This window comes from Cynocephalus volans, chromosome 11 (genome assembly GCF_027409185.1).
Source record: "Cynocephalus volans isolate mCynVol1 chromosome 11, mCynVol1.pri, whole genome shotgun sequence".
NCBI classification, from domain to species: Eukaryota; Metazoa; Chordata; class Mammalia; order Dermoptera; family Cynocephalidae; genus Cynocephalus; species Cynocephalus volans.
In genome coordinates, this window is record NC_084470.1 from 30,695,697 (window position 1) to 30,723,026 (window position 27,330).

The following is a 27,330-nucleotide window of genomic DNA, read 5'->3' on the forward strand; positions in this document are numbered from 1 at the left end:
CCAGCAGAGTACAAGCTGACCAGAAAGGTGGATCCCCGGAGAAGCCCAAGACCCGAGGCAACCACACACACAAGACACTAGAGGCCAACTGAGCAGTCACGGCGGGAGCCATACCAAATTGGCAACCACAGCAACATCCTAGTTAGTCATTAGTCTCAAAGCGGTGGACTCTGAAACCCCCTGCCACAATGAATAAACACCAAAAAAAAGACACCAGAAATACAAAAAATCAAGAAAGTACACCACCAAAAGTTAATAAATCTCATACTCTAGATCCTATAGAACAAGAAGCCCTTGAAATAACTGACAAGGAATTTCGAATGATAATTCTAAGGAAACTGAATGAGATACAAGAAAACTCAGCTACACATCATGATGAAATGAGGAAAAGTATACAGGATCTGAAAGAGGAAATATACAAGGAAATCAATGTCCTGAAAAAAAATGTAGCAGAACTTGCTGAACTGAAGAAGTTATTCAGCGAAATAAAAAACACAACAGAGAGTTTAACCAGCAGGCTTGTCGAAGTTGAAGAGAGAACCTCTGAACTTGAAGATGGGCTGTTTGAAATAACACAAGCAGACAAAAAGAAAGAAAAAAGAATCAAGGACATGGAAGAAAATCTGAGACAGATATCAGACAACCTCAAGCGTTCAAATATCCGAGTCATGGGTATTCCAGAAGGGGAGGAAAATGGAGATTCCATTGAAAACATATTCAACAAAATAGTGGCAGAAAACTTCCCAGGTATAGGAAAAATCACAGATCTTCAGATCCAGGAAGCTCAACGATCTCCAAACGTATTCAACCCAAAAAGGCCTTCCCCAAGACATGTCATAGTCAAATTGGCAAAACTCAGAGACAAAGAGAAAATCTTAAAAGCTGCAAGAGAGAAGCGTCAAATCACCTATAAGGGAGCCCCAATCAGGTTAACATCAGACTTTTCATCACAAACCCTAAAAGCTAGAAAGGAATGGGATGATATTTTCAAAATACTAAAAGACAAAGATTGCCAGCCAAGAATACTCTACCCTGCAAGGCTATCCTTCCGAAATGAGGGGCAAATAGTATATTTCTCAGACAAACAAAAACTGCGGGAGTTCACTACCACAAGACCACCCTTACAAGAAATCCTCAAGGGAGTACTGGGTTTGGTTCCTGAAAAATAACTACCACTGCCATAAAAACCTAAGAAAAATCTAAACCCGCTAGTACAATAAAAATGGCATTCATGAAGAGAAAACAAGCTAACAAAAACACTACCTACAACCTAAGGAACCAACAAACAAAGAAACCAAACAGTAAATCAGAAAGCAAGGAACAAAAGACACCTAAGACAACCAAACAACCAATAAAATGCTAGGAATAAATCAACACCTTTCAATAACAACTCTTAATGTTAAAGGCTTAAATTCCCCAATCAAAAGACACAGACTGGCTGACTGGATCAAAAAGCAGGACCCAACTATATGCTGCCTACAAGAGACCCACCTCACCCATAAAGATTCACACAGACTAAGAGTGAAAGGATGGAAAAAGATTTACCATGCAAACAGAAAAGAAAAACGAGCTGGAGTAGCTATTCTTATATCTGACAAAATAGACTTTAAACTAAAAACCATAAAAAGAGACAATGAGGGACACTACTTAATGATAAAAGGACTGATCCATCAAGAAGACATAACAATCATAAATATGTACGCACCCAATGTTGGAGCAGCCAGATTTATAAAACAAACTCTAATAGACCTAAAGAAGGAAATAGACACTAATACCATAATAGCAGGGGACCTGAACACCCCACTGTCAATATTAGACAGATCATCTAGGCAAAGAATCAGTAGAGAAACACAAGATCTAAACAAGACTCTAGACCAATTGGAATTGGCAGATATCTACAGAACATTCCACCCAACAACCTCAGAATATTCATTCTTCTCATCAGCACATGGATCATTCTCCAGGATAGATCACATATTAGGTCACAAATCAAGTCTCAATAAATTCAAAAAAATTGCAATTATCCCATGTATCTTCTCAGACCACAATGGATTAAAACTAGAAATTAATAACAAACAAAACTCTGGAAACTATACAAACACATGGAAATTAAACAGCATTCTACTTAATGACATATGGGTCCAAGAAGAAATCAAGCAGGAAATCAAAAAGTTTATTGAAACTAATGAAAACAATGATACATCATACCAAAACCTGTGGGATACTGCAAAAGCAGTATTGAGGGGAAACTTTATTGCATTAAATGCTCACTTCAGAAGAATGGAAAGATGGCAAGTGAACAACCTAACACTTCACCTTAAAGAACTAGAAAAACAAGAACAATCCAATCCTAAAGTCAGCAGACGGAAAGAAATCATTAAGATCAGAGCAGAACTGAATGAAATTGAAAACCAAAAAACAATTCAAAAGATCAACGAATCAAAAAGTTCGTTTTTTGAAAAGATAAATAAAATTGACAAACCATTAGCATGGCTAACAAAAAAAAGAAGAGAGAAGACTCAAATAACAAAAATTAGAAATGAAAAAGGCGATATTACAACTGATTCATCTGAAATACAAGGAATCATTCGAGACTACTATAAACAACTATACGCCAACAAATATGAAAATCTGGAGGAAATGGATAAATTTCTAGACACACACAAGCTCCCAAAACTGAACCGTGAAGACGTAGAAAATTTGAACAGACCAATAACAATAAAGGAGATTGAAGCTGTTATCAGAAGGCTCCCAACAAAGAAAAGCCCAGGACCAGATGGATTCACAGCAGAATTTTACCAAACATTCAAAGAGGAATTGACACTGATTCTTTACAAACTATTCCAAAAGATTGAAACGGACGCAAATCTCCCAAACTCATTCTATGAAGCAAACATCATCCTGATACCAAAACCAGGTAAAGATATAACCAAAAAAGAAAACTACAGGCCGATATCCTTGATGAATATAAATGCAAAAATCCTCACTAAAATACTAGCAAACAGAATACAGCAACACATACGAAAAATTATTCATCACGATCAAGTGGGATTCATCCCAGGGATGCAAGGTTGGTTCAACATACGCAAATCAATAAATGTGATACACCATATTAATAAACTCAAACACAAGGACCATATGATCATCTCTATAGATGCTGAAAAAGCATTTGATAAAGTTCAGCACTCATTCATGACAAAGACCCTCTATAAGTTAGGTATAGAGGGAAAGTATCTCAACATAATTAAAGCCATATACGCCAAACCCACTGCCAATATCATCCTGAATGGGGAAAAGCTGAAAGCTTTTCCTTTAAGAACAGGCACTAGACAAGGATGCCCACTCTCACCACTCCTATTCAACATAGTGTTGGAAGTACTAGCCAGAGCAATCAGAGAAGAGAAGGAAATAAAGGGCATCCAGATTGGAAAAGATGAAGTCAAACTGTCCCTGTTTGCAGATGACATGATCCTATATATCGAACAGCCTAAAACCTCTACAAAAAAACTGTTGGAATTGATAAATGATTTCAGCACAGTAGCAGGATACAAAATCAACACACAAAAATCAGTAGCATTTCTTTTCTCCAATAGTGAACATGCAGAACGAGAAATCAAGAAAGCCTGCCCATTTACAATAGCCACCAAAAAAATAAAATACTTAGGAATAGAGTTAACCAAGGAGGTGAAAAATCTCTATAATGAGAACTACAAACCACTGCTGAGAGAAATTAGAGAGGATACAAGAAGATGGAAAGATATTCCATGCTCTTGGATTGGAAGAATCAACATAGTGAAAATGTCCATACTACCCAAAGTGATATACAAATTCAATGCAATACCCATCAAAATTCCAAAGACATTTTTCTCAGAAATGGAAAAAACTATTCAGACATTTATATGGAACAATAAAAGACCACGAATAGCCAAAGCAATGCTCAGCAAAAAAAATAAAGCTGGAGGCATAACACTACCTGACTTTAAGCTATACTACAAAGCTATAATAACCAAAACAGTATGGTACTGGCATAAAAACAGACACACTGACCAATGGAATAGAACAGAGAATCCAGAAATCAACCCACACACTTACTGCCATCTGATCTTTGACAAAGGCACCAAGCCTATTCACTGGGGAAGGGACTGCCTCTTCAGCAAGTGGTGCTGGGATAACTGGATATCGATATGCAGGAGAATGAAACTAGATCCATACCTCTCACCGTATACTAAAATCAACTCAAAATGGATTAAGGATTTAAATATACACCCTGAGACAATAAAACTTCTTAAAGAAAACATAGGAGAAACACTTCAGGAAATAGGACTGGGCACAGAGTTCATGAATACGACCGCAAAAGCACGGGCAACCAAAGGAAAAATAAACAAATGGGATTATATCAAACTAAAAAGCTTCTGCACAGCAAAAGAAACAATTAAAAGAGTTAAAAGACAACCAACAGAGTGGGAGAAAATATTTGCAAAATATACATCTGACAAAGGATTAATATCCAGAATATATAAGGAACTCAAACAACTTTACAAGAAGAAAACAAGCAACCCAATTAAAAAATGGGCAAAAGAGCTAAGTAGGCATTTCTCTAAGGAAGATATACAAATGGCCAACAGACATATGAAAAAATGCTCAACATCACTCAGCATCCGGGAAATGCAAATCAAAACCACATTGAGATACCATCTAACCCCAGTTAGGATGGCTAAAATCCAAAAGACTCTGAACGATAAATGCTGGCGAGGCTGCGGAGAAAAAGGAACTCTCATACATTGTTGGTGGGACTGCAAAATGGTGCAGCCTCTATGGAAAATGGTATGGAGGTTCCTTAAACAATTGCAAATAGATCTACCATACGACCCAGCCATCCCACTGTTGGGAATATACCCAGAGGAATGGAAATCATCAAGTCGAAGGGATACCTGTTCCCCAATGTTCATCGCAGCACTCTTTACAATAGCCAAGAGTTGGAACCAGCCCAAATGCCCATCATCAGATGAGTGGATACGGAAAATGTGGTACATCTACACAATGGAATACTACTCAGCTATAAAAACGAATGAAATACTGCCATTTGCAACAACATGGATGGACCTTGAGAGAATTATATTAAGTGAAACAAGTCAGGCACAGAAAGAGAAATACCACATGTTCTCACTTATTGGAGGGAGCTAAAAATTAATATATAAATTCACACACACACATACACACACACACACACAAACCGGGGGGGGGGGGGAAGAAGATATAACAACCACAATTATTTGAAGTTGATACAACAAGCAAACAGAAAGGACATTGTTGGGGGGGAGGGGGGAGGGAGAAGGGAGGGAGGTTTTGGTGATGGGGAGCAATAATCAGCTACAATGTATATCGACATAATAAAATTTAAAAAAAAAAAAATAAAGATGACTAAGTGTAACTCGAAACTGATATACTTAGCAAGTTAAAACTGTCAGAGATAAATAAATACATTCTCTAAAAAAATAAAACAACTTTGGTTAAAAACTACATTATACCATTCGCACATGCAAAACTGTAACGGCCCATGAAAAAGGCCCTTGAGTCAGACTAAATAAGTCCTAATCCCAGCACCACCACATACTCTCAGTTGTGTGGCAATGAGCAAGTTACTTAACATCTCTAAGTCTCTATTTCTTCATACTGAAAACGAAGATAATAGTATTTACCCAACAAATAATTCATGTAAAAGATAATGAGCACTGTGCCTGCACATAATAACTCAATAATGCTATTATTATAATAGTAAGCATTAATGTCTCTTTTCAAAGACAACTCCTAAAAAATTGTTTTAATGTCAGAAGAAAATTTCACATGTGTGCATGCATGTGTGTGCACAAATGTATATTGTCCAAGGAAAGATCACTTGGATGACACAGCTACTATTCCACAAATACATGTTAGTAGTGTGGTCTGAGTAGATTATCAGGACAGCTAATATGGATCTCATTCAACACTAGAGAAGGCAGCTTTTTTCTTCAAAACAAGACCACATTGGCATACTGAAGCACATTTAAAATTAAAATTCCCTATCTAGCAGTATCTGTGGTTGTTCATCTCCAGAACAGAAAAGTCATAGATAGGTATGATACACACATTTCTAAATCCGTGTATATAAATCAAAGGAAAACACTTCCTTTAAGGCAAGCATGTGAAGATACTAAAGCAACTTTCCAATTAAATATTCATATATTCAATATTTCAAAATAAGAAATTTGGAGATATATATGCATAATTTACAATTCTATAGCAAAACCTGTCTACAGAGGCCATTTTCACTATATTTCAATAACATCTCAACTTGAAATGTACAATGCAGCTTCTCTCTGAAGTGTTACAACTGTAAGGTACACAGTAATTCACTGCAAGCAAATACAAAATAAGGACCATGTTGTGCACATGGCACTCTTTCACCCAAACGACTACTTTAACCTATTCATTAAACCCATTCAACAGGAGAGCCCTAATAACTGCACTATACTATGAAACAGAATCAAATAATCTTAGACGGTTAAAAACAGAAACTTTACGTAAGAGAATTATTAACTAAAGTCAAAGAAACTATATCTCATGCTTATAAAGATCTTTGTCAATTTTAGTTTATTAAAATAAAATGATATAAAACTTTCCATAAGAGATATGATATGAAATAAATGTCATTATGACTGATATAATATCGATATAAACATCATGCTATTTTCCAAATACATACATAATAGGGATTTTAAAAAAACAAAGGCAACATTAAGTTTATATTTCAGGAATCCAAATCTAAGTTGAAGTTCATTTCTCTGAACTTTCCTAAAAATAATCTAGTAGTAAAACAGATTTGCCACTAAAATAAAATAACCAGAACTCCATTATTTATTCTAAACCAAGTGAGAAATACAGATCTGCCCTTTAGAGATACAAAAGATAATGTGAACTGAGGTTTACATTTTCAATCTCTGTTTACAGATGATAGGCTACATCATTAATTTGTAAGTGACTCTACGATGAGTGTGCACACAACACATTCTATCCCTGGTAATCCTAAACCGGTAAATTTAAAGCTAAACAAAGCATAACTGAAATTTTATCTTAATCATAAATTGCAACAAAACAAAATGGGCATTGCAATGAATATACTTTTGCCTTACAGCTAATACTTTAATTTTCAAGAACGTCAAAGAAAAAAATCAAAACTAGTCAGTAACAATGCAGCATCTAAAAGCAATAAACTCAAAATTAAGTCATAAATAATTTAAAGCATGTCATGAAGATGTATTAATAATTCATCAGATAAATAATTTACTAAATAATCAAATAAATAAATAATGAAATATATAAATAAATCAGCAAATAAATAATTCTGCAAAACAACCTAAACAATAAGTCACCCAAACAAATCACAACCTATAAAACTACAATGATTTTCTGGATTCTGATAATTTTAAATAAGCAAATGTACGTAAATTAGATCAATTCTTGTTAGAATTAGAAATGTTTTTCAATGCTATTGGTAAAAACTTCATCTCAATACACAAGAACACATTTTCAATTTTTAAAAGACTGCATAGGATTAGTTCTCATAAATTAACATGATTATAACATATCCTCCTCTATATTTTACATTCAATATCTTTTTCTAACATTTTCCCACAAACAACTGGACACTTGAAACATTCTTAACTTACACTTCTTTTTCAAAGAGATACTTAACGGTGTAACAGTGCTACAGCCTTTCTAACAGGAAATGCTACAGCCTTTTCCTATCTTCACCAAGTCTTCAGAAATTTTCTGCAGGGGAACAACAATAAGAATAACCTTAAGTATTATAAATGACCGTTTCATTCATTAGTAGACAATATTTCATAATTCTACAAAATATCAATGAGACATGGGCATTGTTAGTTGTAAACCAAGTCAAGTTTTTAGAAGTCTTTAGTAGAGTAAGTTCAACTTGACACAGTCCAGCTTCTTCTGTTGGAGCTGACATACAAGCAGTTATAACTGGCGGGATTTCAGATGTGAAGACAAAAACTTCGAAGGGCAAAGTGACTGACATCTAATGCTATCTTCAATTTGGGAAGCTCAAAGTCCTTGAAAGAACACAATGAGATCACTTAACTGTTAAAATCTGAACCTAGTCATGATCTAAATAGAGCACCACAAAGGGTCAAAACACAATTGACCTCAAATGTCAGTCTTCATTTAACACTAAAGTTTTTATCTATCCAGAGTTCAGCATTCTTGACGTCCACAAATAATAGAAACCAGACTATGACAGACTTTCCCATAGAAATAACAATTTTGTGATGGGTTTTTGACACATTAAGGGGATAAATTCAAACAATATAGTACATTTGAAGAGAAGAAAACTAACAATCAAAGTATTCTATACAACTTATCTTAATGAATTCTCACAACCACCTTGCAAATTAGGTAATATGTTACCTACTTTACAGTCAAGGAAACTGAGGCTCAGTAAGACTATGTATACTGCCCATGGTGCCATAGTAGTAGGGAAGATTCAAACTTTATACAACTTCAGTGCAAAAATTTGTTGAACTGTTAGAGCCTTTATATTTGGGTCCAATCTAAAAAACACAGAAAATCATAAGACACAGTACAGTTGGCCTTCCATATCCTTGGATTCTCCATCTGAGGATTCAACCAACTGCAGATCAGAAATATTAGGGGGAAAAAAATAAAAATAAAAAATAACAATACAACAGTAAAAAAATACAAATTTTAAAAATATAGTATAACAACTATATACATACCATTTACATTGTATTAGCTATTATAATTAATCTAGAGATGTGGGATGATAAGTAATCTAGGGATGATGTGCACAGGTTATACGCAAATACTACACAATTTTATATAATGGACTTGAGTGTCCACAAATTTTGGTATCTGCGAGGGTCTTGGAACCAATCCACAGTAGGTACCAAGGGACAGATGTATATGATCAGGAGCAATGGTTCTCAACTAAGAGTGATTTTGTTCCCCAAAGGACATTTGGTAATGTCTTGAGACATTTTGGGTTGTTGTGACTGGGGAGTACTATTGACATCTAGCATGTAGAGGTCAGAGATGCTGCTAACTAAACATCCCTCAATGCACAGGATGGCCTTGCACAACGAAGAATTATCTGGCCCAAAATGTTAACAGTGCTGGAGGTGGGAAGCCTTGGGTTAGAGTAAAATGATTTTTAGTAGTACATAGTTTTCCTACTATAAAATAACATATACTTGGTTCAGGGATGTAGAGTCTCTTATTCTACATGATACTATATTCAGTAAAATGTCCTGGATAAAAATGTGTCTCTTTGGGAGAGTGGGCATATGGGAATTCTTCATACTTTCTGCTCAATTTTTCTGTAAACTTAAAACTGCTCCAGTCTTACCAATTTTTAAAATACTGATTCTTCACTTATTTAACTGAAGTTATGATTAACTTTTAGAATTGATACTAAAGAAAAAGTATAAAAATGTTTTTAAAATTTCATATATCAAAATTTTTTCAACAAAATTAATCTGAGAGCATTAAAAGTTACATTTATGAAGTGACCTCATCAAAGTGACTGGCTGTTTAGTAATACTAAAAATTCACAGGGCTGACCACCCTGGGGCTCCACCAGGGCCCTGAGGCATGCAGCCGGGGGAAGCCAAACACAGCCACAACTAGGCAAGCTGCTGCCACGCCCCAGGACCCTGCCCGGGGGCCCTGAAGTGAGGAGCCAGAGGAAGCTGAACCCAGCTGCAACTAGGCAAGCTGCTGCCATCGTCCTGGGCCCTGCTGGGGTCCTGAGGCATGGAGCTGGGATAAGCCAAACCCAGCCACAACCAGCAAAGAACACACCAAAAACATTGTTTCCACACGGGTAACCCTCCACAGCCTTGCAATTGCCATGGATGCCGCAAAAGTAGCTAGTCTCTATAGCAGCAGTCACGACACCCATCACTCAAGTGGCATGCCAGGCTCTCAACTTCACTGACACAAGGAGAGGCACCAGTAGAGACTGAAAAAAATAAAGAAAGAAAGAGGTCCTCTCTCTCCACAAAGCATACTCCAGAGTAATATAAGAAGCAGAAGCATCTGATTTATGATAACAGGAGAGGACTTGATCACACCTGTATCAGTACTGGACAGATCATCTAGGCGACAAACCAACAGAGGAAGAGTTAATCTTTCAGATGGAGAGAACAAATCTACAGTTTTGGGGGTTGGGGTGGGGGGAGACTGGATAAGGGGCATAAAGAATAAGTATGATTTGTAACAATGAATATGCTAATTAAAAAAAATTCACAGGGCTGGAAGAGATTAGTCTGATACAATATATAATCCTCAATGTTTGTGGGTTTTTTGTTTTTGCCTAAAAGCTATCAAGTATTATGTGAAATAATATTTGTTATAATTATTAAAAGCATTTGAGAACAAAATTCAGCAATTATCAAACAGTTCCAGAAATTATTTTTCTTCATCATTTTAAGTGTTTTCTTTTCAACACCAATTAATCTCGCTCTAGTCTCAACATAGATTTCGGTGTTCAGCATAGATATAGATTCTCCCATGACAAAATACATTTTTCTTATATCTGAACTATTACATTACCACAATGGTCTCCTTTATCAGCTAGAATTAGGTCACACCCCTCCCAAACCAAAAATAAGAGTAATAATCAAATAATGACTTAAACAAGAGAAGGAAAAATGAAGGAGGGGGATAAATTTATTTCTCCCATGCAGATATCCAGAAGTAAACAATTAAAGACTCCAAGTCGGGGGTGGGAGAGGCAAGTTCCTTCCATCTTTTTGCTCCACCATTCAGTTCCTCTTCAAAGTCACCTCATAGGCCAATAAGCCTATGGGAATTGCAGCTGACACACCCACACTGCCAGCAGCAGGAACAAGGAAGAGGAAAGAAAGGCCCTCATTGCTCCTTTCTAACTCTCATATTCCAGCTCTCATCCCATAAACCATAACTTAGTCCTTTGGTCACACCTAACCACTTGAAGGGCTAGGAAATGTAGTCTCCAACAATGCCAATACACCCAGCTATAAAAACTGTGATTCTCCCGTACGAAGGAAAACAGGTAAATGAATTTTGTGAGGTAAATCATAAGAGGCAGAATGCAGTGGAGGCCACACTCTTCAAAGAAAATGAGAGATGTACTCAAAGATTTTCCTTAGAGAGGTTCACTGCGAATTATATTTATATTAATAAAAATGAAGGAAAATGTTTAACAATAGGTGTACGATTAAATAAATTTGGAGGTAATCTCAGAATAAAATGCCACGTAATCACTAAATATCACTTTTAAGAATTTGACTGATACGGAAAAATGTTCATAATAGTAAATAAAAAAAAGGATATAAAACATTTCATATGCAATAACCTCTGTTTTACATAAATATACGTATATACAATATACTTAGTAATATATCTACACATTTATATAGGTCCATCATGTATCTAGAGACAGAGAGAGAGACAAACTATTTAAAATGTAAGAGGAATGGAATTAATTAAAATGATAATAGTGGTTTAGCTCTGGTTTGGGGAACTATTACTAAATTTCATTTTCTCCATACATCTCATGATTTTCTAATTTCTCTACAATGAACATGTACTATGCTTATTTTTCATGAAAGACTTTGGCATAGATGAGGAAGCAATCAGTTACCCTATAAAAGCAATTAGATGAAAGCTTCAATTTATTTTATTACTTGGAATTTACTGATTAAAAGGAATGGTGTGGGGAATCTATAACTGGGCTATTTCTTTCCCATTTGGAGCAAAACATGTAACTTTCTCTTTAATTGTAGAAAGAAGCCAACCTCTCTGTGCCCAACTTGTATTCAGCTTACTAGCATTCACATATCACGTTTGTCAGCTTTGCACAAGTCACTCCTAACCAGATGCTACATTCATCATTCCTAACAATTTACCCCGACATATTGATTACTTTGCTCATCTTGCTGTGTAGAACTAATCATTCGTCCTTCCTGCTTCTACAAATCCTTCTACTTTCTATATTTCTCAGTTTATTTTTTTTAAGTTTCTACACTACCTGTACATTTTTCTGGTTACATTTGACAGAAATTACATCTTTTCTTATATTTTTATAATTATCTTGAATTGTCTTAAATTTTCCAGAGTTGTTACTGGGTATATACACAATTGTTACATCGGTATTAACTCTATGGTCTGAAAGTCCCATTTAACAGAGTCTCATAATTTAGAATACTTAAAACTTCTCCACATTTTCTAGAGTGATTCAATTTTCTAAACCCCCATTACCACCACATAAAAAATGGAAAAATAAGGAAAAAAGCAAATAATTAATATAATTATAACTCCAAACAAGTGCATGGGTTGGCCAAAATAGCAAACAAACAAAAAAGTGAAATACATGGTCCCACCCCTCTAGAACATGGAAAATAAGACACACACACACACACACAGAGAGAGAGAGAGAGAGGGAGGGAGGGGAGGGGAGGGGAGAGGAGGGGAGAAGAGAAGAGAAGAGAAGAGAAGAGAAGAGAAGAGAAGAGAAGAGAAGAGAAGAGAAGAGAAGAGAAGAGAAGAGAAAAAAAGGACATGGAGAAAGAGAGGAGGAGAGAGAATTAGAAATTCAAAACAAAATGTAATAAAAAGCAACTGTACACTCCAGACAATATATACTACAGAAAATCCAGAAAGTAAAAAGTCACAGAAGGCAAGAATATTCAGAGAAAGCTCCCTGACTGAGATCAAAATCATACAGGGATAGAACAGTGGTTGTCAACCATGGAAGATATTGCCCCCAGGGGACATTTGGCAATGTTTGGAAAACCTTTTGGTTGTCACAAATGGGAGAAAGTATTTGCATCTAGTGGGTAGAGGCCAGGGATACTGCTAAATATCCTACCTAAGCTACACAGGACAGCCCCCACAAAAATGAATTTTAACAGCCAAAAATGTCAATAGTGCTAGAAGGACCAATGGAAGTTAAAAAGAAGAGATAGCATTTAAACAGGATGGAATGATATGAGTAAAATAATGGTGGCTATAATACATGATGTCTTTAATAAACCATAATATGTCTAGTGAAAGAAAAATGGGAGGCAGGATTAGAAAACATAACTGGGAGTAGATTGTGATAGCTTGTACAAGAAGACTAATAGACCAAAGAGATAAAAAAAAAAAATACCATTATTACAACAAAAATATAAGAGAGCAGAGGCATAAAATGGCCATACCTGATAAGACTAAATTATAGACAGACAGCGACACTGGTTTCCAGCAGTATGAAAAACTAGGTACCTTGATACAATTAGATGTAACTTTGAAACTTAGAGGAGAAATCTGTTTTAATTAACTGCTTAGCTAGTGAGAAAGCATAGTATCCACATAAGCTAGAAACAAATGAAAATAGAAACCTTAGGGAAGAGTAAGCAAACCCAGAAACCAGCTTTTCATCCTGAGAGTATGGGTATGTGCCTAACATGGGTGAAATTAAGCTTAAATTTTGATGGTTGCATAAGACTCAGAAAATGACCATAAAGAGTCTATCAAAAGGAAACATGTACATAAAGATGGTACTTCAAAGAGCTACATGCTTGTGTTAACACCAAAAAAGCACCACAAAGATCTCCCTCCTGTTACCCCTTAACAGTCACCTCCGCCCCCCACACCACCATCCCTAACCCTTGGAACCACTAAATCTGTATTGCATCTCTATCATAATTTTGTCATTTTGAGAATGTTTTATCAACTCTCCTGAGACTGTAACCACAAAGAGGTCTTCACAAAGGTTCTCAGACTAAATTCACACTACTTGTATGATCTGATAAATCTCATATGAAAATGTCACTTAAAATGCTCTTAAACTTCTAGGCAGGCAACTGGAAAAAGCACAGGCAAATCCTTTATGAAAGAAAATAACTTCAACCCAGGCCTCAGAGAATCCAACACCTTCCCAAAAAACACTACTCAAGTCACAAAACATATAAGGATACCAGACACAATGAATGAGAGCCAACACAAACAAGAAAACAAGACACAGCAGAATTAGACTACAGATTCTTCAATTACTGGAAAGATTATATAATAAGAATGTTTCAAGCAATAGACAGGCTATATATATATATATATATATATATATATATATATATATATATATATATATATATATATATATAAATAAAACCTGAAGAAATAAAAATCATAGGTAAAAATTTTAATGCCATACAAGAGTTAAACAGAGTTGATACAAATTGATTCATTCAAAAGAAAAAGAATTAGTAAACAAAGATTTTTAAAAATCTATGTAAAATGCAGTTCAGAGAGACAAAAAAAAAATACGTAGGAGCATTTAAGAAATACAAAGAATAAATTGAGAGAGGACTAACAAAATACTTCTGAAACTACGTCATGAAAGACCATTTAATTGCCAATCCACTAGGGAGAGAAACTTTTTTCTTATTTTAACTTTAACATTCCCTTTGAGAAAAGCTTTTGCAAAATGCAATACAAGTAAATTTTTTAAAAAACCACACTGCTTAGATTTCATGGTAATGTCAAGTTGCTATAAAAGCTTCTAAATGTTTACTCTGAATTTCTGTCATTAATTCATTACAAACCAGTGAAATCAGTTTGCAGATTGAATACTGATATGAAAACCACACTTTGAGTAGCACTGGTCTAAAACACAAATAAATCAGGATTATAAAAGGATATAAAAGAAAAACTAATATAGAGAATATTCAAATAGATAACAGTTAAAATTTTTCCAGACTAAATGAAGACACAGATGGAAGGTCAGACACACACACACACACACACACACACACACACACACACACACACACACCCACACCCACACACACACCCACACCCACACCCACACCCACCAAAAAAAAAACCAATGATAAAGACATTAGGTAAATATGTGGATAATTCCTTATAAGTTTAGAGGTTACATTCACCATAATTATTGCAACACAGTCCCAGACCAGCATTTTTAAAGTTTTTTTTTAAAAAAACTAAAAACTAGCTGGGTGTACTCTGAATAAAAAAAAACAGAGACAAGTGGACTTAGAAAAGAAAGTTACTAGAGACCAAATTTCAAGAGCTAAAGATTACCTCTCCCAGTAGAAATATCCTGTCTCTACTGCCAAAACTGTGTTTAGCTTATTAAATTAGGGGTTTTTTTTTAAATTATGTAACTTTATGAAATAAAAAATCACAATCTTATATTAGCAGAGACTGAATATATTTTCAATCATATTGAAAGGAACAGAATTCCAATTTCCATTAACTGTGCTCTACAATGTAAGGTGAGCTACAGAATACTTGGGCATGCTTTACCTGTCAAATTCTCCAAGCAAAATGGAGTCTTTTACTTTTAAATACAGTTCATTTAAAAGACCCTGCTCAGACTTCTAGCAGAAATCAAATGTAAATTCAAACCTACTTGGTAAAACAGAAATTATGGCATCACATCTCCTAAGAAAGAATCATAACATCTGCACAAATGTTTGGTCGTTTTTCAAATATTTGACACATATGACAGTATTTCAAAAAGCTCATGGAAAAATAGAATTAAAAGATAACATGAATTGTTCTATGAACTTTTTGAAGTACCCTTGTATTTAATTGAAGCATCACAATAACCCCATGGGACTCAGGCTTCACAGAATAACAGATATAATAATGGTCAAAAGCTTAGAAAGCAAAAGAATACGGTGAACAGCATCAAAAAATATACAAGAATGTAAATTGAATGTAAAAACGTAAAGAGAAAAAGATACCCAAAATCTAGTCAACAGCTGCTGCTTAGCATCATTCCCTAGCACATGAAATTGAAAGTACAATCACTAGGCATACATAGCAAATAAACTAAATGCAATGATGCATTAACCTATTTGATTCAGTGCCACCAAATTCAAACAATTCAGAAAGTTTTTAAAATTTAATTGCTATTGAACTTTGATAAGATTCATATGGTGCTACCTTCAAGGGTATGGAAAAATAATTCAAATAAAGGTTGAGTCATTAAAACTTCTACAGTACTTAAAGGCAGAGCAAGGCAAAATTGTCATCCAGATTTAGTGATGAAGAATCAAAAGTTTAAGCCATTTTGAAAAGCTCAGGTGCAAGGTACTTAAACAGGAGAAATTCTACCCCAAACTATCTTACAGCTAAAACTATTTTACAAAGTTACGTCTGTAAAGTTAATACCTGAGCAGATACAAGATACCAAACATCTTAACTAAGTGGTTTACAATAAAGTTGGATTTAAGTTGTAAATTTATGGTGAAGTTAAGAAAATGCATTATTTCAGCCAGAAACAATGTTTAGGCTAGGAGAATACTTGGCAATATAATTTTAGACTTTGACAGCCCACACCAAGTTTAACTAACTACCAATCCATTCTTATATAAAGAAAAAGAAAACTGAAACATTCCATGGTGCCTTTTCAGTTTTTACTCAAAGTTATAATCACATTTGTATGTATTAGCTGCTTCAAGCCTTTTCTACAGAGAGAAAAAAGGCAGGTTTTAACAAACATACCTACATATACACAGACACATCCATACATAGAAAATGTTATTTTCTCATAATTACAACCTTTTTACTTGTACTTCTTGATCATACTTAAAACATGAAAGTAAATAAGTAAACAAAATTTAAACCAGCCCAAATGTCCATCATCAGATGAGTGGATACGGAAAATGTGGTATATCTACACAATGGAATACTACTCAGCTATAAAAAAGAATGAAATACTGCCATTTGCAACAACATGGATGGACCTTGAGAGAATTATATTAAGTGAAACAAGTCAGGCACAGAAAGAGAAATATCACATGTTCTCACTTATTGGTGGGAGATAAAAATAAATAAATAAATTCACACACACACAAAAGAAAAAAAAAACGGCGGGAGAAGACGACATAACAATTACAATTCCTTGAAGTTGACATGACAAGCACACAGAAAGGACATTGTTGGGTGGGAGGGGGGAGAGGGAGGAGTGAGGGAGGTTTTGGTTATGGGCCACAATAATCAACCACATTGTATATCGACAAAATAAAATAAAATAAAAAATAAATAAAAATAAACAATTAATGTACTTTTTTAAAATTTTAATTTATCAGTATGCAATATAGTTGATTTTTGTGTCCCTTTATCAATTCCTCCTTTTCCTTCCTCCCCCCATCAACATCATATCTGTTCATGTCTTAACAAAATCAAGGAGTTGTTGTGATTGTGGTGTCTTCTTCCCTACCCCCCCACTCATTTGTTTGTTTACTTATTTATTTTTATTAGCTCCCACAAATAAGTGAGAACATGTGGTATTTCTCTTTCTGTGCCTGGCTTATTTCACTTAACATAATTTTCTCTAAGTCCATCCATGTTACTGCAAATGGTAGTATTTCATTTTTTTTTTTTATAGCAGAGTAGTATTCTATTGTGTAGATATACCACATTTTCCTTATCCACTCATCAAATGATGGGCATTTAGGCTGGTTCCAAGTCTTGGCTATTGTAAATAACACTGCAATAGACATGAGAGTGCAGGTATCTCTTAGACATGATGATTTCCTTTCCTCTGAGTTTATACCCAGCAGTGGAATAGATGGGTCATAAGGTAGATCTATTTGCACTTGTTTGAGGAACCTCCATGCTAATTTCCATAAGTACTGCACCATTTTACAGTCTCACCAACAGTGTAGGATGGTTCCTTTTTCTCTGCAACCTCATCAGCATTTGTCATTCTCAGTCTTTTGGATATTAGCAATCCTAACTAGAGTGAGATAGTATCTCAAAGTGGTTTTGATTTGCATTTCCCAAATGCTGAGTGATGTTGAGCATTTTTCATATGTCTGTTGGCCATTTATATATCTTGCTTTGAGAAATGCCTATTCAGCCCCTTTGACCATTTTTTAATTGGGTTACTTGTTTTTTTACTGTTAAGTTGTTCGAGTTCCTTGTATATTCTGGTTATTAACCATTTGTCTGATGTATATTTTGCAAATATTTTCTCCCACTCTGTTAGATGTCTTTTTGCTCTGTTGATAGTTTCTTTTGCTGCACAGAAGCTTTTTAGTTTGATATAATCCAATTTGTTTATTTTCTTTTGGTTGCCTGTGCTTTTCAGGTCTTATTCATAAAGTGTGTACCCAATCTTACTTCCTGGAGAGTTTCATGAAAGTAAATAAGTAAACAAAACTTTAAGATAAACTAACAATCAGTGTACTTTAAAAATAGATTAAGTAAAAGCAGACTACAAAGAATTATTTTTTAAAATTTCATCCACAAAATCAAGTCACCAAGCCAAAATTCTTTATCATAACATTTGCAAATGTCTTAAAATTTCGGGGGGAAAAAGGCTAGTAGTTCACCTCTTTATCTGTCAAAGGAGGATTTCAGCTTACTACACAGACTCTAATAACTAAAATCATTAACATCTGAACACTAATATCATAAGTCAGAGAACCACAAGCATTCCCACCAAACCCCCCTAATTAGTGCCCCAATAGATACTGAACTCATATATATGGGGATCTGGGAATACAACCCAAAATTGCTACAGTAATTATTAATTTTCTTCTACATTGAGTATATCATCATCTTAAAATAACTGCATTAATTATTTTTCCACTCCATAATATCTCTCTAAAAATTACAATCTAGAAAGAGCTGAACTAGAGGGTCTGACCCTTCCGCTCAAACCAGAATTTTATGCCTTTGTTGGAAGAGCACATACTTAAACTTGAAGGAAAGCTTATCTAGTAAGTTTCTAGGTTTAATCAGCTATTGTCTCCCATAAACATTGAATCCATCAAAGAATCAACTCTACTTTACACACACACCCCCACTACTGAGACATTCTTTCAAAAATTTTTAATTAACGTTTATTTCTTAAATAGTTGATCCTTAAAATGCATTACATGCTGTATTATAGAAGAATAATTGGTAAGCATGTTATAGACAAACTCTTTTGCAGCAATTAAGGACTGACTCTAGCATTAAATTGCAAATGTTAGCAAGAAAATTAAATGGAGACAGCGAATGCCTTGTTCTGACCTAATTATAAAAATTATCTTAAAAGGTTATATGACTTACTTCAAATTCTATATAGTTAGAAATCATAACTATTCATAATTAGATATTTGAGCTTAAATTATATTAAATTAAATATTCTGAATTTAAATTATCTTTATGAATTTTATAATTAAGCCATTCTTATAATTTGTATAAAATCCTTTAACAAAAAAATTAGATCTAATCTAAAATTTTAAGACCTGTCTTTTATTTAAAGTTATTAATTTTCATTCATTTTTATTGGATTAATATTTACATGTAAAGAGATATAGTTTATTATTCTTGCATTTAAGTTCTCTCTCTAACAAGGGTAAATAATCATTAACTAAATGTTATTTTAAGTTTTTAAATTTAAAACAGTTGGGTTTTCTAAACTTTGGGATAATTTTTGGTAGATTCTTTTTATTTAAAAATTATAAACTTCTACATAATTATAAATGTAATTTTAATCTACGTTATTTAATTTGAGATAATTTAAACTCAAAGATAACATGAATAGTTATTATAACTTTTAATTACACTGTATTTGAGATACTTATTTTTATATCACTTTAAGAAAAAAATTACAGGTCATGATTATCTCCACTTCATTGTACTGTCAATATATTTTATCTTATATAAATACTGATCATTGTGTTCTGGGGAAAAAGAAAAAAAAAAAAAACATACTAGCCATGACATTATCTCCATTTTGTCTCTTCAAAACATTCACAAAATTTTCACAATTAAGTGAACCTATTCAGAAAACGTTAGTTAACAAGGACTTTAAGTACATTTTATGAGTAAAGTTCCTAGAATCACTGACACTTAATTTCCTGGATAGTTACTAAAAAAGATTATTTAAACTACTATAATCAACCACTTTTACAACAACAACAAAAAAATCAACTCAATAAAAAGTCTAAATAGGAGAAATATTTTGTTTCTGCTGAAAGCCAATTGTTTCTATACATTCTAAAAACACAAAAATCAGGTAAAACAAAATAGATGGCTTCCAACTTATGACAGTTCATTCTATTTACTATTTTTCAACTCCATAATGGTGCAAAAGTGATATCCATTCAGTAAAATCTGTACTTTGAGTATCCATACAGCCATTCTGTTTTTCACTTTCAGTACAGTATTCAATAAATTACATAAGATATTCAACACTTTATTATAAAACAGCCTTTGTATTAGATGATTTTGCCCAACTGTAGACTAATCTAAGTGTTCTGAATACACTTAAGGAAGGCTACGCTGGGCTATGATGTTCAGTAGGTTAGGTGTATTAAGTGCCTTTTCAGCTAACGATATTTTAAACTTATGATGGGATTGCCAGCATATAACCCATCGTAAGTCAAGAAGCATCTGTAAACAGTTGTTGGGAGTTCTTTATGATGTTTTCACTTTTGTGAATTAAGATTTAATGGTTAATGCCAATCATCATAGCTTCTTCACAATTATACACATAAACTAAAACAATGAATAAAAAAAATAGTTACACTTCTCTCCACAGGAAGCCAAGTTAATTTCCTGGACAGGAAGAACTGAAAAAAGAAACAGAAACATACATTCTAAGGACTATGAAAAATTCGTGGATAAGGTTTTTTTTGTTGAGAAATTTAAAACCATCAAAAAAAAATAGTAATATTACAAACATTCATGTTCCCATCAACCAGATTTTATAACAAATAACATCCACATAATGCATTCAAATTTGCATAAACATGAAACCACACTTGCTTCACTCTATGAATATTTACAAAAGAATAACTAGAGATAAAGTTGAAACCTACTATTCACCATCCCCAATGCCATTCCCCTTATTACTCACCACCTTATTAGCAATCACCATCATGAGACTGGTATGTGGCCTCCATTTCCCACACTTTCGTTTACATATTTTAATAACAGAGCTGTGTTTTATATATTTTTCAACTTCATAAATGGTATCATACTGAAAGCACTTCTTTTAATTAAAGATTATTTTTGAGATTTATTAATATATCAATCCACTTCATTCCTTTAACTATTATAAAGTACTGAATCATATATGTATACCGCATTTTATTTATCCATTCACCCACTGATGGACATTAGGTTATTTCTAATTTTTCACTGTTACAATACTTTAACAAATTTCTTTGAAAAAGTTTCTTTGTTCATATGTAAAAACTTCTCTAAAGCAGGGTTTCTCATTTCTCAGCCTTGGCACTACTGACATTTTGGACTGGATAATTCTTTATTGTGGCAGTTGGTTCTATAAATTGTAGGATGTTTAGCAGCATCCCTGGCCTCTACATACTAGATGTCAATGATACTCCCAAGGTATGACAACCAAAAATATCTCCAGGCATTGCCAAATGTCCCCTGAGGAGTATATGCCCTGGCTGAGAAACACTGCTCTGAAGTCTATACAAAAGTAAAATTGATGGGTTATATGGATAATTTCCATTTACTGGATATTGCCCAACTGCTCTCCAAATAGCTCTATCAAATTACACTATAATCAGGATATAATATCTCTAGTTTCCAGACATCCTTGCCAAAACTTGATAATGTGTGATGATTTAAGTTTTTCCAATAAAATAAATCATTAATTTTCCAAAGGGAAACTCCACTGGCACTATTCAAGAATAAGTGGTACACATGTGCCACTTCTAAGAAATTAGAATATAAAAACTCTAGGCTTAAATGGGGGAAATTACCCCCTTTTTTGCCTTTTTCTGCTAGGCCCTTTTTTCTTGGCATGCATACATGCATATTAGTATTAGTATACTGAATTAATTCAAACTTTATAAAACTTATTTTTCCAGGAAGCTTCAAAATTATGATACTTGATCTACATTTTGTAATAAAACTTTCAAGATCACATAAAGTTTTAAATAACCCACGTGAAATATTTCAACTGATGTCATCACTCATGGAAGATTTATCACTCTTACACTTAATTGCTGGCCTGTAAATATAAGAATAAACTAGACATATACAACTGAACATTGGGAATACCTATCACCAAACCCCCATCTGTAAAAAAAAAAAAAAAAAAAAAAAAAAAAAAGCCCTACTGAGCAAACTGACTCCAAAAATGGAATCATATTGAATTAAGATGGCAGACTAAACACACATCTTGCTTTCCCTGTTTCACACCAAATCCACAAAAATTAAACCCAAAATTCATAGTTCCTGATTTCTAGTCCCCTGTAAAAATCGACAGTAATTCCTGTTCATCAGTTCTGTGACATACCTTTGTTGCTTTTTAATAAAAATTCTCACTCTGAGTAAGCGATCTTGTATAGGTTTCTGTTACTGGCACCCAAAGACACTTGTCTGAGATAATAACACACTGAAATGATAATGACTCTACTGATAATGATTTCAACCATAACCAGACTGGAAAACCAAGGTAGACCAGAAATACCAAAAGACAGAAAACAAGATCTTACTGAAATTAAAAAGAATCTAGCACAAATTGCTGCAAACTATGAGTTGCTCTGAGAGTGATCCAAGTACAAAAAGCCATGTATTTGAAGCTACAGAATGTCTGAAGGCTACCAACAAAGTGAATAGTAAGAATATCAAGGCAGGATACTCCTCCCCACCTCTTACCCAAGACATTCATGCCCCATGGCCAGGCAGCCACTAAGAGAGGTATCTGTCTCATCAAGGAAGGAGCAATGACTGTGGGCCCTTGGTTAAAACCAAACTATAGATGCCTGCTGCACAACCTATAAGATATATACCTCAACATTTTGTAATAAGGAATCATGAAAGGTTTCTGAGGAACTGTGTAGAATGATCAAAGCAGTGCTTTAGGAAAATTAATATAATATCAGTAAGAATGAACTAAGTAAGGAGAGGGAAGAGTACAGACAAGAAAGTCAGTCCGGAAACAGTGCAGAAATGAAGGGTCTGAAATCCAGATGGAGACCCTATGAACAGAAAGACACAGATAAATCCAGATATACTACCAAGAATAGAATAAATTCGCTGAATGACTTGATATTATGAGAAGAAAAGACAGGGTAAAGATTGCTTTCATTCATTTTTTCCTTCAGAAAACAGCTATTAAAAACTTTATTATAATATCCCTAGCATTTTGCATTATTAAATTAATCTGAGGATATAAAGGTCAAAAATAGCACTGTTTTGGGCCTGTGAAAGTGGTATGGGGCAAATAGAGAAGTCTGGAAAGAACAATAGATTAAAAAAGACTAGCATTTTTTAAATTTTAAAAATGCTGAGTTTTTTCCCTATGAATCTCATTTTTATGTTAAAAAGATATTTTTATACCAAACATATTCATAAAAGTTTTTAACTTTGTATTATGAAGTATTTGATACATCAAAAAGAATATATGTATTACATATATAGATATGTCAGAAAGCATATTAAAATGAACATGATAAAATCACCTCTAAACTAAGTAGACTGCCAATGTCTCTAAGCTCCTGGTGTGTTCCTCCCCAATTCTATCCTTCTACCCCACTGCACACAGAGATAATCATTATACTGAATTTTTTTTTAATCGTACCCTTACTCTTTCCTAATGGTATCCTATATTTATGTTTGGTTTCTAACTCGTTTTGAAGTTTCTCATTTAAAATAGAATCATACTATATGTATGTTTCACTGAAGAAACACTAAATATTTTTTACTTAGATATTGTGTTTGTAAGATAAATGTAGACACATGAGGCTGTAGGTCATTCATTTGCACTGTTATATAATACTTCGATGTATGAATATGCCACAACTTATTCATCCTATCTCCTACTGACGTATATTTGAGTATTTCCAGGTTTTTGCCGTTACAAGCGATGCTTCTACAAAATATTCTTGAACACATCTCCAGGTGCTCATATCCAAAAGTTTCTCTCTCAAAACTAGAAGTAGAACTGTGTCACAGGTTATGTGCACATTCCATTTTACAACATAATGCCAAACTGTTTTTACTTAATCATTTTCAAAGACAAGTTATTGAAATTAAAAAGCCAGTACCAAAGAACCACAATGTAAAACATTTGCTTAATCAAATTTAAGTCATTGACAAGGCACACAAATCCACATTAAAAATCATCATTGTTCTGAATGTCACTGCCCAGCATCATAGGTTAACACTGTATAAGCATCTCATAGGAAGCTGCCTCCTCACTTCCCTCTCTTCTCTCAGAGGAATCTTTATCATTTCAACGTGCCACTGTCTTAGATAAGGTCCTCTGTGTACCAATAACGGAGACTCATACAAATTTGATTAGCCCAAAGTGAAAACTTATATTAAAAAGAAATAAAGGTATCTATCTCACAGAACTGATGAACAGGAATTACAATTGATCTTTACAATGGGCAGGAAATCAGGAACTACAAAGCTACCAAGAATTTTAAGGCTACTCCATCTCTCAGAGACCACCCTAGCACTGGGCTTCATTTTGCTCTCTGCACACTGGTCCCCTCTGTTTATCTATGACCATAGGCTAACCATAGCTGTCCCAGCCCCAGCTGTACATGTCTTTCTAGAAGAAAAGCCTGGCAGGATCTAACCTGCATCTTTGCCATCTACCATTTTCAAATTTTTGAAAAACTACTTAGCCCAGTCTAGCCCAGAGGTCCCACCCATGGTCTGAATAGCTATGTACTGGGAATATGAGGGCACCCTTACAAACAAAGCTGCAAAGGCCCACTCTTGGAGCAAAGATATCACTTCCCAGACAAGAGGGGCCTAGCAGACTGAGCAGGCATCTGAGAAAGCATCTACAACCACCACCAGCGGAAAAAAGTGAAAAGCATAACGGAGTACTACTATGAGAAACCTAATCATAATTCCATACCACAACTCACCGACTCCTGTAATCAACATTAAAATTCAAATAAGTTAATCAAGTACCCAACAGTCATTCTCATAACACATGCTAGCTTATCACTGGCTATATAGACCACCCTCCATTTCCAGTGCCAATAGGCATTTCTGACACCCTACCTTTTAAGTTTCTCCTATCACTCCTGTTCTTCATCAAACCCTCTTTGCAACACTTGATACAATTAACTACCCCTAACTTAAACCACCCTCTTTACTTGATTTATCTGACAAAGTCCTCTCCTGGTTCTTTTCTACCTCTTAGTTTTCTTTACTCACTCATTTTTCTCTGCTTGACCCTTAAATACAGGTAGTTTTTAAATATAACACCAAAAGCACATATAACAAAAGAAAAAAGATAAATTTGGTATCATCAAAATTACAAAGTTTTGTGCTTTTCAAAGAACAACTCAACAATTTAACAAAGTAAAAAGACAATCCACAGCATGGGATAAAATGTTTCTAAATCATACATATGATAAGAAACATATCTAGAATATATAACAAACACTTAAAACTCAATAATAGAAGGACAAATAATCCAATTAAAAAGAGGGCAAAGGGTCTGAACAGACAAATCTCCAAAGAAGATATACAAATGGCCAATAAGCATATGAAAACATGCTCAATATTAGTCATCAGGGAAATGCAAATCAAAACCACAACGAAGAGTAAAGTCACCAAAATGGAAAAGTAGGAAACTGCAAGTTCTCTCACCCCACAGAAACATAGAAAAACAAGCAGTAACTGTCAGAACCAACTTTATCAAAACTCTGGAAAGCAGTCAAAGTTTTACAACAACCAAGCAAATGCTGAATCAAGAAAAAGGCAACTTTAAAACTGTAAAAAAGCTTCATGGTATTTTTACATGACCTAGACCTATTTCTTCCCTGGCATAAACGGCAGCCTCAGGCTGTCTTCCTTGTGTGGTACTCTAATTCCAGAGAGAGCAGAACAGACCTTATTGGAAAATTATTGTACATTATCAGTTCTAAACTGTTTTGGAACTATCCGAAAAACTGATGCAAGGTATTCATTTCTGTTTCACTGAAGAACTCAGGCTAGAAAAGTGATGGTCACCTTGAAAACACAACAAGCAGAACTAACAACCCATAGACGCCTGGGACAAAAGATTACTGTCTAAACATTCAGTAGACCACCTAAGGCCCAGAAGCAAAAGCTGGGGAGAATTTCTTTGACAAATTAGGAGTATAGAGGGGAATGTGGAAGACAACACACATGCCCACACCAAGTTGCATGATCAGAAAAGACTTGAGTAGACTTCAGGCTTCTACCCTGGACTGATACCTAGGCTCAATGCAAGCCTGGCTAAGTGTTAAGGGGAGTGCCCCAACAAGGAGCCAATCTGCAAAGACTGGGGGAGACATTCTTCTTCTATTTGTTAGTTTGAAGTATTTTGTTTGTTTGTTTTAGCTCCTGGCATTCAAGGCAGTCTCTGTCAAAACACCAGCTGAACAAACTAAGAACAGAGAATTTGCTGCATACACATGATAAGTAATAAAGTCTTTGCAAAAATGGCTTGGGACAATCACTAAATGAAATAGAAGAGCCAATGGCTAAGTGGTGCAATGTTTATTTTAGGGGTGAGGAAAAAGTTCCAAAAATCGATTGTAGTGATGGTTGCAAAGCTCTGTGACTATCTTGAAGCCATTTAATTGTATACTTACAAATAGGTGAAATCTTTATGTGAATTATATCTCAATAAAGCCATTCAAAAAATACAGATAGTTCTCTGTGGATCTCTAATATTCTCCCCTTTGTTCTCTTCAAGGGACACATCCCCTTGAAATGTATTCAATTATTTCTTAGTCTACAGATATCTTCTAAATTTCTGTCATTAGTCCTGACCATCACTCTGACCCCCAGACCTGAATTTTGCCACTTCCTTCTACATGCATGATGGAAGAGTCACATCTCTCACAAAGATCAAATTTGTTTTCATATACCAACTGAATTAGTCTCAGCTATCAGGTGATAATATTCCACCTAGTCACCCATGCTAGTAACTCTGGTATCTCTACCTCACAACCACTCACCCACCTCCAGTCAGTCAGTCACCAATTTCTGCCAGTTCTACCTCTGTAACATTTTTCTTTCTTTTCCTTTCTATTAAAAAAGCTGTTACTTCAAAACAGCACAATTTCTCTTCCTTCAATTCCTCTCCTAATTCCAATACGCCATTGTTTTCCCAAATGCAGGTCAAGAAATTCAAAGTCTAAAATGTAGCATACTTTTCCCACCTCAAAACCCTTCAGTACCTTCCCATTCACTACAGAGTAAAATTTCACCTCTCCAGTTTGACCTTCAAAGTTTCCTATAAGAGGAACTCAACCCACCTACCTCATGTAACCTCTTCTT

At 34.5% G+C, this 27,330-nt stretch overlaps 1 protein-coding gene across 8 annotated transcripts in view; it reads right to left on the minus strand.

Annotated features, from left to right (window-relative positions):
* Positions 1-27,330, minus strand: part of TBC1D5 (TBC1 domain family member 5) — a 539,520-nt gene that overhangs the window by 483,212 nt on the left and 28,978 nt on the right. Inside the window, exon 2 of one of the 8 annotated variants that reach the window (XM_063113712.1) lies at positions 7,707-7,809. The exons of the other annotated variants lie outside the window; for them this stretch is intronic. The gene's annotated coding sequence lies outside the window, so the exon portion shown is untranslated. The remainder of the gene's footprint in view (positions 1-7,706; positions 7,810-27,330) is intronic. 8 annotated transcript variants of the gene reach the window in all.